This window comes from Elephas maximus, chromosome 10, assembly GCF_024166365.1.
Source record: "Elephas maximus indicus isolate mEleMax1 chromosome 10, mEleMax1 primary haplotype, whole genome shotgun sequence".
NCBI lineage: Eukaryota > Metazoa > Chordata > Mammalia > Proboscidea > Elephantidae > Elephas > Elephas maximus.
In genome coordinates, this window is record NC_064828.1 from 105,741,833 (window position 1) to 105,753,498 (window position 11,666).

Sequence of the window (11,666 nt, forward strand, 5' to 3'; positions counted from 1 at the left end):
ACAATAGGGACTATACACGATCGCTATGAGTTGGAATCAACTCGATGGCAATGGGTTTTGGTTTGGTTTATAAAGGTGCATGCTCACAAATGAAAGTTGTTGGGGGGTACTGGGTGGCTGAGAGTCTAGGAAAGGAAAAAGGGAATATGTTTTGAATTTTGTGCCACGTCACAAATTACCTATTCAAAAATAAATAAATAGCTGCCAAAAAAAAAAAAAGTTCATTGGGTATCCATTCATGATAAACACTCTCAGCAAACCAGGAATAAAATAGAACTTCCTCACCTTAACAAACGGCAGGTACAAAAAAACCTACAGCTACATTCTACTTAATGATGAGATGACCAGGCGCTTTCCTCTAAGACTGCGGAAAAGGCAAGGAAGTCTACTCTCAGTATTCCTATTCAACATCATACTGGAGGTCCTAGCCAGTACAATAAGGCCAGAAAAAGAAACAAAAGGCATAAGGACCAAAAAAAAAAAAAAAAAAACCCACTGCAATTAAGGCGATTCTGACTTATAGCGACCCTATAGGACAGAATAGAACTGGCCCATAGGGTTTCCGTCTTTACGGAAGCAGACTGCTACATCTTTCTCCCATGGAGTACCTTGTGGTTTTGAACTGTGGACCTTTTGGTTACTGCCAACCGCTAACCACTGCACCACCAGACAATGTCCACATAGAAAAGCCCAAAGGATTGACAATGACACTATTAGATCTATCTAATAAGTTTGTTTAGCAAGAATGCAGGATACAAGGTCAATATGCTAAAATTTATTATTTTTTATACTAGCAATGAACAATTGAAAATGGAAATTTAAAAAATAAAAACAGTACCGTTTATAACAGCACCAAAAACATGAAATAAGTAGAGCTAAATCTAAAAAAATAATGTGCCAGATTTGTAGGCTGAAAGCTATAAAACATTGATGACAGAAATCAAAGAAGACTTAAATAAACGAAGAAATATAGAATGTGTTCCTGGATTCAAATACTCAATACTGCCAAAATGCCAATCCTTACTAAACTGATCTCCAGATTCAATGCAATCCCAATCAAAACCCTAGCAGGCTTCTTTGGAGACACTGACAAACTGATTCTAAAACTGGCGTGGAAAAGCCAAGGACCTAAATTGCCAAAATAATTTTTGATAAAGAACAAAATTGTAGGACTCTGATTTCGAGCCTTAACATATAACTGCAGTAATTAATACAGTGGAAACCCTGGTTGCATAGTGGTTAAGTACTATGGCTGCCGACCAAAAGGTCGGCAGTTCGAATCTGCCAGGCGCTCCTTGGAAACTCTATGGGGCAGTTCTACTCTGTCCTCTAGGGTCGCTATGAGTTGGAATCGACTCGAAGGCAGTGGGTTTGGTTTTCTGGGGGTTTAATTAATACAGTGCGGTATTGGTGAAAGGCTAGATACACAGATCAATAGAACAAAAAATAGAGCCCAGAATTAGACCCACACATACGATTTTTGACAGAGTTTCCACAGTAATTCAAAGGAGAAAGGAGAGCGTTTTCAACAAAAAGTTCTGGAACTATTAGACTTCCATATGCAAAATAATAAAAATAACAATAATAAGTAAAAGATGTCAATCCATAGTGTATACAAAATTTAACCTGATATGGGTCATAGGCCTAAATGTACAATGCAAAACTACAAGATTTCAAGAAGAAAACATAGGAAAAAAAACCTTTGATTTCCTTAGAACAGCGAAAGTATGAATCATAAAAGAAAAAGTTGATAAAATAAACTGCATGAGAATTAAAATCTTCTGCTCTTTGAAAGACACTTAAGAAAGTGACAAAATCAGCCATAGTCTGGCAGAAAGTATTTGTGAAACATATCTGATAAAGGACTGGTAACCAGAATAGGTAAAGAATTCTTAAAACTCTGTAATAAGAAAACAAACAACCCAATCAAAAAATGAGCAAACAATCTGAACAGACACTCCACCAAAGAAGTATGACCACACACTACACACATGCACTCTCCACCAGGAGAATCAAGTGCTCCAGGCTTCCCCTGGCTTCAGCTGTCCCTCAGCCCTGTTGGCATTGAGATCCTGTCTGGGCCCTTGGCAGCATGTGTGTCTGCAGTCAGGAGGGTCCTTTTCCGGCTTGGGACCAGGCAGGTCCCCGGGGAACAGGAGGAGTAGGAGGGACACATCTTCCCTGGGCCCACGCACCCACTGGGAGGCTGCGGCACCAGTGTCTGGAAGGAACCAGAAGGAGGGGAGGTCAGGGCGGGTGTGGGGAGGAAAAGTAGAGGTCAAATTGAGGTTTTTAAATAAAAGCCCTTCCTTCCCCTCTTCCCACTGTACCCAGGTCCCAGACAAAGCCTGGTTCACGGCAGCACAGGCTTCTCACCCTTTCTCTGGTCTTGACCTCTGTTGACCCTCCAGGCTGCTCAGCACTCTGTCTTCTTCTCCCCTCAGCGATAGCTAGATTTCTATCAAGCTCATATTAAGAGTCCTTGGGTGGTGCAAAAGGTCAATGCACTTGGCTGCTAACTGAAAGGTTGACAGTTTGAGGCCACCCAGGGGTGCCTGGGAAGAAAGGCCTAAATATCAGCTTCTGAAAAATCAGCCATTGAAAACCCTCTTTTCAAACAGAAAATAAAGTAGCCAAGAGAATGGTATGGACTCTGAAATTTAACAGCAGCAAAGCCTGGGAAGGCACCCTAGGGAAAAAAAACACAAGAGCAGAAAGGAAGGAAAAGAAAGGTATGGAGAACATGCCCGGTTACACACCTACCAGCCATTCTCCAGCCCGTCCTTGTCTCCTCCCACAATGCGCCTGAAACGGCCAGATACTCACCTTCCCATCCTCCTTTGCAACCAAAGTGGGAGCGTGTCCTCCAGTCCTGGCCAATCAGTCTGGAGGAGGCGTTTATCAGTGTCTTCTTAGTAAGGTTTTCCTCCCTCATAAAAGAAGATGCATGGTAGTGAACACTCTTCTTCTCCAGCTGGGTGTTGTCCTGTCTATGTGTGATGTCGGAACTGTGGCAGCCATCCTGTGACCATAAAGACAAGGTATTATGCTGAGGAAGGCTGAGCAAAAAGATGAAGAAAGTCTGGGTCTCTGATAACGTCGTTGAGAACCAACCCTGGTATTATTTAACCCTGCAGTAGCAGGCATAGTGATTAAGAGCTACAGCTGCTAACCAAAAGGTCGGCAGTTTGAATCCACCAGGCACTCCTTTGAAACCCTATGGGGCAGTTCTGCTGTATCCTGTGGAGTCGCCATGAGTCAGAGTCAACTCGGTGGCAATGGGTTTGTTTTTTTTTTTTTGTAGCTGGGTATTTTGTTATGTGTGGCTGAGAGTGTTCTGATGCATACAGACATAAACCAGCATTTGCCAAATTTCCTGTGCTAGGAGCTTTCTGTAAGGTAATCGCTACAATATTCTCATTTTACATTTGAGGAAACTGAGCTTAGAGAGGTTAAGCAATCTGCACAAAGTCACACAGAAAGTGTCAGAGACACGGCTCAGACCTAAGCTGTGTGTTGAACGTGGAGTAGAACTGCCCCATAGGGTTTTCTAGGCTGTTTTTTTTTTTTTTTTTTTTAATCTTTACGGGAGCAGATTGCCAGGTCTTTCCTCCTGTGGAGTTGCTGGGTAGGTTTGAACCACCAACATTTTGGTTAGCAGCCAAGTGCTTAACTGGTGTGCTACCAGGACTGGCAGGATGCAGAAAAGGGAGGAATCAGGGCTGATTTAGGGGCTTGGGTACGTGGCTGGATGGTGATGCCTCATGGGGGTTTGGGGAAAAATTACGAGTTCTGTGTGGGTGGGTGTTGTAGTCCAGAGCTTGTGTTCTCTTTCTAGCCTACGCCACTGCCTCCCTAAAGTGAATAAAACAAGAACCTGAAAACTGGAGTTATTATCGCCCAGCAGGCAGGTCTAGCAGTCAGTGGTGTGAGGTGATAGTGGGAAGCATGAAAGGATGCTCAGGTATAGCAAAAGCTCTAAGAGAATTTCCTTACCACCTCAAAAAATGCTTACAAAACACGAATTCCCTCTCTCCAATTAAAGCAGACAGTGAACACTGTTTCCATGGAGATCAGGGTTTGATGACACACCAGGACAGACCACGGGGCAGGGATGGGGATAGATGTTCCACTTTATGCCAGGCTCAGTTTTTCCCCATTTCCTACTTAGAAACACACCATGAAACCTTGGGACCATCAGACCATCCAGATTAGAAGACCTCAGACGGGGGTTAAACTGATAAGTCCCAAGGGGCCAATGGGTGGAGACACAGTATGCGTTCTCACACAGACGTCTGCTATAAATGATTTGGAAACGCAGAGCCCATTAACTCCACAGTCCTTTTCACTCCAATTCCTTACATGTGTTCCTTAATCCAGTCATTACCTCCCTCATCTGCAAATTGTTATCATTTCTATTCTCCAGGTGAGGAAATCAGCTCAGACAGTTTGTCCAAGGCCACTCAGATGGTAAGACGTGAAGCTGGGATTTGCACTTGGTTCGGCATTCGGCTGCCAACCAAAGGGCTGGAGGTTCAAGTCTACCCGCAGGTGCCTCTGAAGAAACGTCTGGCGATCTACTTCTGAAAAATCAGTCACTGAAAAGCCGATAGAGTCCTCAGTGTCCTGCTCCCACACACAGGGGGTTGCCGTGAGTGGAACTGAAAACAGGTCAGTGAAAACCGTCGGAGTGACTGAACGGGCCTGACTCCTTCTGTTCTTAGAACCAGAGAAGAGTGAAGTCGTTGCTTGTTGTGCGTCCTGTCCCACTGGTTGGGGCCGCCAGAAACACCCACCGCATTCGCACCTTGTGCTGTGCTGGCCCACCGAGCTTCCAGCTTACTTCGGTGCAGCTTGAGCCAAGTCCCAGGACTCATTATTTGCAATCCCCTTTGAGAGTATTTGTTGGTTTTAGGGCTTCGACAGGTAAAAACCTTAACCTCATTTGCAGCCTCTGGATTTTACAAAATAGCAGATTCAACAAGCTGCTAAGACAGGGTTCTTGTGCATATATGTGTATATATACATATTTTTTTTGCTTCTAGCTAAATTTCCAGAACCCTGAGGGAGAGTTGCAAGAGACTGTCTGGTCAACTCCATAATCATTATGCCTGACAGCAGATGTAGAGAAGCCCCCCATGTCCCTGCAGGCATGGTCTTGTCACGATCTGATTAACGAGTTTTGAAGGTGAGATTCTAAGCTCATACTAAACTGAAAGCCGTTGACTCAGAGCCGATTGATCAGGCAGCTGGAAGGAAGCCGGCCGCAGCGGTTGCCAAGGGCTCCGTGCAGAAGTGCTGAACGTGCAAACTCAGAAACTTTCGGCTTCAAAGAGCTCCACCTCCAAGTCAAGGAAGCAGACAGGAGAGGCTTGCCTGTGATCATGCTGCTTGCTCACGCAGCCACCCCAGCCTTGGAAAACAGCAAGCTGCAGACTAGGATCAGGCTGGCATCTGGAAGGCGAGTGCTCTGGGAATGGTGCCCGAGGACACAGAGCCCACAGGGCATGGACGGCAGAGAGGCCAGGTAAAAAACCAAAACCAAACCCATTGCTGCTGAGTAGATTCTGATTCATAGTGACCCTATAGGACAGAGTAGAACTGCCCCATAGAGTTTCCAAGGGGTGCCTGGTGGATTTGAACTGCTGACCTTTTGGTTAGGGGCTGTAGCACTTAACCACTATGCCACTAGAGAGGCCAGATGGGGGGTGGGGTGAAACTAAGGGGCAAGGAATCAAGATAAAGGCACATTTGCTGTGCCAGGTATGGTGCCTGACACGTTGTTAGGTGCCGTTGAGTTGGTTCCAACTCATAGTGACTTTACGTATAAAAGAACAAAGCGTTGCCTGGTCTTGCACCATCCTCACAATCATTGCTATGCTTGAGCCCATTGTTGCAGCCACCATGTCATTCTATTTTGTTGACAGTCTTCCTCTTTTTGCTGACCCTCTACTTTACCAAGCACGATGTCCTCCAGGGACTGGTCCTCCTGATAACATGTTCAAAGCATGTAGGATGAGGTCTCCCTGTCTTCACTTCTAAGGGGCACTGTCTGTACTTCTTCCGAGACAGATCTGTTCTTTCTTCTGGCAGTCTATGGTATTCTTTACCCACACCGTAATTCAAAGGCATCAACTCTTCTTCCGTCTTCCTTATTCATTGTCCAGCTTTTGCATGCATGTGAGGCGACTAAAAAAAAAAAATGTTGCCGAAGGTAATTAAAAAATGGTTGCCGCAGTATATTGACAGCAAACTGCGAGAAATTCGAACCAGATTCAGAAGAGGATGTGGGAAGAAGCATATCGTTGCTGATGTCAGATGGACCTTAGCTGGAAGTAGAGAATACCAGAAAAGATGTTTACCTGGGATTATGACACATCGTAGACACTCTGAACATTTGCTGAATGAGTTATTGAACGCCTAATACATATCAGATACTGTTCTAGGTACTGGAGCTATATCAGTGAACACACGAAATAGTCAAACATTTCTGTCCTGCGGAATTCCTTTCTAGAGGCACTAGGGAACAGACATAACAAATACGTCAATTATATGTAGTATTCTAAAAGGAGATGAATGATCTGAAAAAGTAGAGAGGGTAAAGGGCTTCGAAGTGCTAGGGGGCTGGCAGGTATTGCAATTCTAAATAGGGTGGTCATAGCTGAGCAAAGACTTGAAAAAGACTTGTGGGATGCTGCCTGGTCCTGTGCCATCCCCAAGGTTGGTTGCAGATCAGACTGTTGTGATCCATAGGGTCATTGGCTGATTTTCAGGAGTAGATTGCCACGCCTTTCTTCCTAGTCCATGTTAGTCTGGAGTTCAACTGAAACCTGTTCAGCATCACAGCAACATGCAAGCCTCCACTGACAGATGGGTGGTGGCTGCGGATGAGATGCATAGGCCCAGAACTGATCCCTGGTCTTCCTCAAGGAAGGCAATAATTCTGTCACTGAATCGCTACTGCCCCATCACACACAGATGTATACATATACATATATGTATATGTATATAGAGATCCCTGGTGGCGCTGTGGCTAAGTGCTGGGCTGCACACTGAAAGCTTGGAGATTTGAACCCACCAGTTGCTCCAAGGGAGAAAGATGTGGCAGTCTGCTTCCGTAAAGGTTACAGCCTTGGAAACCCTATGGGGCAGTTCTACTCTGTCCTATAAGATCGCTATGAGTCGGAATCGATGGCAATGGGTATGCGAGTATATGTATGTATGCGTACATATATATTAAATCGATGGACACCAGGGGCTTCCCAGGAGAAAGATGTGGCAGTCTCCTTCGGAAGAGATTAATAGCCTTGGAAACCCTATGGGGTCATTATGAGTCAGAATCAATTAGACAGCTGTGGGTTTGGGCACATATATATATACACACAGAGGGACATTTATTTTAAGTAATTGGCTCATGACAATATGGGGGTTGGCAAGTCCGAAATCTGCAGGGCAGGTTGCCAGGCTGGAAACTTGATGGGAGTTGACACTGCAGTCTTGAGGCAGAATTTCTTCTTCTCTGGTAAGTAAACCTTAACTTTTGCTCTTAAAGCCTTTCTACTTACTGGGTGAGGCCCACCCACCTTACTGAGGATCATCTCCTTGAATTAAAGGCAACTGATTATAGATGTTAGCCACATCGACAATGTACCTTCACAGCAACACTGTTTGATTAAAAAACTGGCCTAGCTAAGTTGACACAGAAACCTCACAATCACACATCTCTAGAACTGAAGGGGCAAGAAAAGAGGAGTTGCTGGAGTCTGGAGGGAAAGAAGAGGGCTGCCTGCTAGATGAGTGACCCAACCAGCACATGGGGAATACTGCAGGAAGGAAGCTGGGGGACACGCACCTCGACTTCGCTCTCTTCTCCTCTCCAATCTCCTGCCCAGGTTCCCCTGTTGGTCAACCTAGCTGGAAGCCAGAGGGCAACGAGCCAGCCCACTGTAGTTGGCCACCCCGGGCAGAGAGCAGAGTAGAGAAGGGTGGGGGTGGGAATGGAGAGGCCAAGGAAGGATGCTCAGCATGGGGCAGACCGTGTGGGCCCTGGGAGCCATCACAAGGACATCGCTACTGTCCGCCTCCCCCCGTCATGAATGAATGAGTAAATGCCACAAATAAACACGAGCAGCAGATGCTGAAGGAGGAGGGTGGGCCCGAGAGGCCAGTGAAGGTCTCCATGAGAAATCAATGATAGGTGGTCATGCATTTTGAGGGAGACAGGCCAGGGTGGGCAGGGAGGACCACAGCACACATCTGGGCTGCTTGCCATTTGCTGGGGCTGCCTTTCTCCTCCTCTCCCCCCTAGAGGAGTGGTCCAGAGCTGTTGGTTCCTTTTAAGATTCCACCCTCAGCTTAATGTGGTGGGCCTGGCCCACCCAAGGAAGCCCACAGAAACACCCAGGTTTGTGGGTGTGGCCCTGAGCCATCTGCTTCTCCCACGGGGGCCATAGCAAGCCATTGGTGCCAGCCTGTGTCTGACTGTGTGACCCTTGTCTTACCCATCCAGTGTACAACACAAGATGTCTCCACCCTGGCTGTCTTGTGCTGGCTTTCTGATTCTGGGCTATTGTGACTGATCAGGAAAAAGTGACCCCTGGCTTGACAAGCACTGGCCCTCCCCTGGCTCCCTAGGGATGATCACTGCACATAGCAGCCATGACCCTGGAGCAAAGGTGGGACGATTCCCCAAAAGCAGTCCCTGAGTGGCACAAACTGTTAAGCACTGGACTACTAACCAAAAGGTTGATGGTCTAAACCCACCCAGAGGCACCTGGGAAGTAAGGCCTGGAGATCTGCTTCTGAACGGTCATGGCCTTGAAAACCCTGTGCAGCAGTTCTGCTCTGCACACATGGGAACGCCGTGAATCAGAATCGACTCGACAGCAACTACCTAAAAGAAATTCCCCAAAATGCCAGTAGCTGTGAGGGGTGAAGTGTGATACAAAGGAGACAGCATGCACCTGGCACAGAGTTGGCATTCAATAAATACAAGCAAACTTTTCAGGGCTTTTTAATTAGTTGGCATGGTGGGTTGAGTGGCGGTCCTCACAAAAGATATGTCCGTGTCCAAATCCCTGGAACCCGTGAATGTGACCTTATTTGGAAAAAAAGGTCTTTGCAGATGTAATTAAGTTGAGGATCTTTTTTTTTTTTTTTAATTAACTTTTATTAAGCTTCAAGTGAACATTTACAAATCCAATCAGTCTGTCACATGTAAGTTTACATACATCTTACTCCCTTCTCCCACTTGCTCTCCCCCTATTGAGTCAGCCCTTTCAGTCTCTCGTTTCGTGCCAATTTTGCCATCTTCCCTCTCTCTCTATCTTCCCATCCCCCCTCCAGTCAAGAGTTGCCAACACACTCTCCAGTGTCCACCTGATTTAATTAGCTCACTCTTCATCAGCATCTCTCTCCCTTCCGCTGACCAGTCCCTTTCATGTCTGATGAGTTGTCTTCAGGGATGGTTCCTGTCCTGTGCCAACAGAAGGTCTGGGGAGCATGGCCGCCGGGATTCCTCTAGGCTCAGTCAGACCATTAAGTATGGTCTTTTTATGAGAATTTGGGGTCTGCATCCCACTGATCTCCTGCTCCCTCAGGAGTTCTCTGTTGTGCTCCCTGACAGGGCAGTCATCGATTGTGGCCGGGCACCAACTAGTTCTTCTGGTCTCAGGATGATGTACGTCTCTGGTTCACGTGGCCCTTTCTGTCTCTTGGGTTCTTAGTTGTCGTGTGACCTTGGTGTTCTTCATTTTCCTTTGCTCCAGGTGGGTTGAGACCAGTTCATGCATCTTAGATGGCCGCTTGTTAGCATTTAAGACCCCAGACGCCACATTTCAAAGTGGAATGCAGAATGATTTCATAATAGAATTATTTTGCCAATTGACTTAGAAGTCCCCTCAAACCATGTTCCCCAGACCCCCGCCCCTGCTCCGCTGACCTTTGAAGCATTCGTTTTATCCCGGAAACCTCTTTGCTTTTAGTCCAGTCCAATTGGGCTGACCTTCCTTGTATTGAGTGGTGTCTTTCCCTTCACCCAAAGCAGTTCTTATCTACTGATTGATCAATAAAAAACCCTCTCCCTCCCTCCCCCCTTCGTAACCACAAAAGTATGTGTTCTCCGTTTTTTCTATTTCTCAAGATCTTATAATAGTGGTCTTATACAATATTTGTCCTTTTGCCTCTGACTCATTTCGCTCAGCATGATGCCTTCCAGATTCCTCCATGTTATGAAATGTTTCAGAGATTCGTCACTGTTCTTTATCGATGCGTAGTATTCCATTGTGTGAATATACCACAATTTATTTATCCATTCATCCGTTGACAGACACCTTGGTTGCTTCCAGCTTTTTGCTATTGTAAACAGAGCTGCAATAAACATGGGTGTGCATATATCTGTTTGTATGAAGGCTCTTGTATCTCTAGGGTATATTCCGAGGAGTGGGATTTCTGGGTTGTATGGTAGTTCTATTTCTAACTGTTTAAGATAACGCCAGATGGATTTCCAAAGTGGTTGTACCATTTTACATTCCCACCAGCAGTGTATGAGAGTTCCAATCTCTCCGCAGCCTCTCCAACATTTATTATTTGTGTTTTTTGGATTAATGCCAGTCTAGTTGGTGTGAGATGGAATCTCATCGTAGTTTTAATTTGCATTTCTGTAATGGCTAATGATCGGGAGCATTTTCTCATGTATCTGTTGGCTGCCTGAATATCTTCTTTAGTGAAATGTGTGTTCATATCCTTTGCCCACTTCTTGATTGGGTTGCTTGTCTTTTTGTGGTTGAGTTTTGACAGAATCATGTAGATTTTAGAGATCAGGTGCTGGTCGGAGATGTCATAGCTGAATATTCTTTCCCAGTCTGTAGGTGGTCTTTTTACTCTTTTGGTGAAGTCTTTAGATGAGCATAGGTGTTTGATTTTTAGGAGCTCCCAGTTATCGGGTTTCTCTTCATCATTTCTGGTAATGTTTTGTATTCTGTTTATGCCCTGTATTAGGGCTCCTAGGGTTGTCCCTATTTTTTCTTCCATGATCTTTATCGTTTTAGTCTTTATGTTTAGGTCTTTGATCCACTTGGAGTTAGTTTTTGTGCATGGTGTGAGGTATGGGTCCTGTTTCATTTTTTTGCAAATGGATATCCAGTTATGCCAGCACCATTTGTTAAAAAGACTATCTTTTCCCCAATTAACTGACACTGGGCCTTTGTCAAATATCAGCTGCTCATACATGGATGGATTTATATCTGGGTTCTCTATTCTGTTCCATTGGTCTATGTGCCTGTTGTTGTACCAGTACCAGGCTGTTTTGACTACTGTGGCTGTATAATAGGTTCTGAAATCAGGTAGAGTGAGGCCTCCCACTTTCTTCTTCTTTTTCAGTAATGCTTTGCTTATCCGGGGGTTCTTTCCCTTCCATATGAAATTGGTGATTTGTTTCTCTACCCCCTTAAAATATGACATTGGAATTTGGATCCTAAGTGCGTTATATGTATAGATGGCTTTTGGTAGAATAGACATTTTTACTATGTTAAGTCTTCCTATCTATGAGCAGGGTATGTTTTTCCACTTAAGTATGTCCTTTTGAATTTCTTGTAGTAGAGCTTTGTAGTTTTCTTTGTATAGGACTTTTACATCCTTGGTAAGATGTATTCCTAAGTATCTTATCT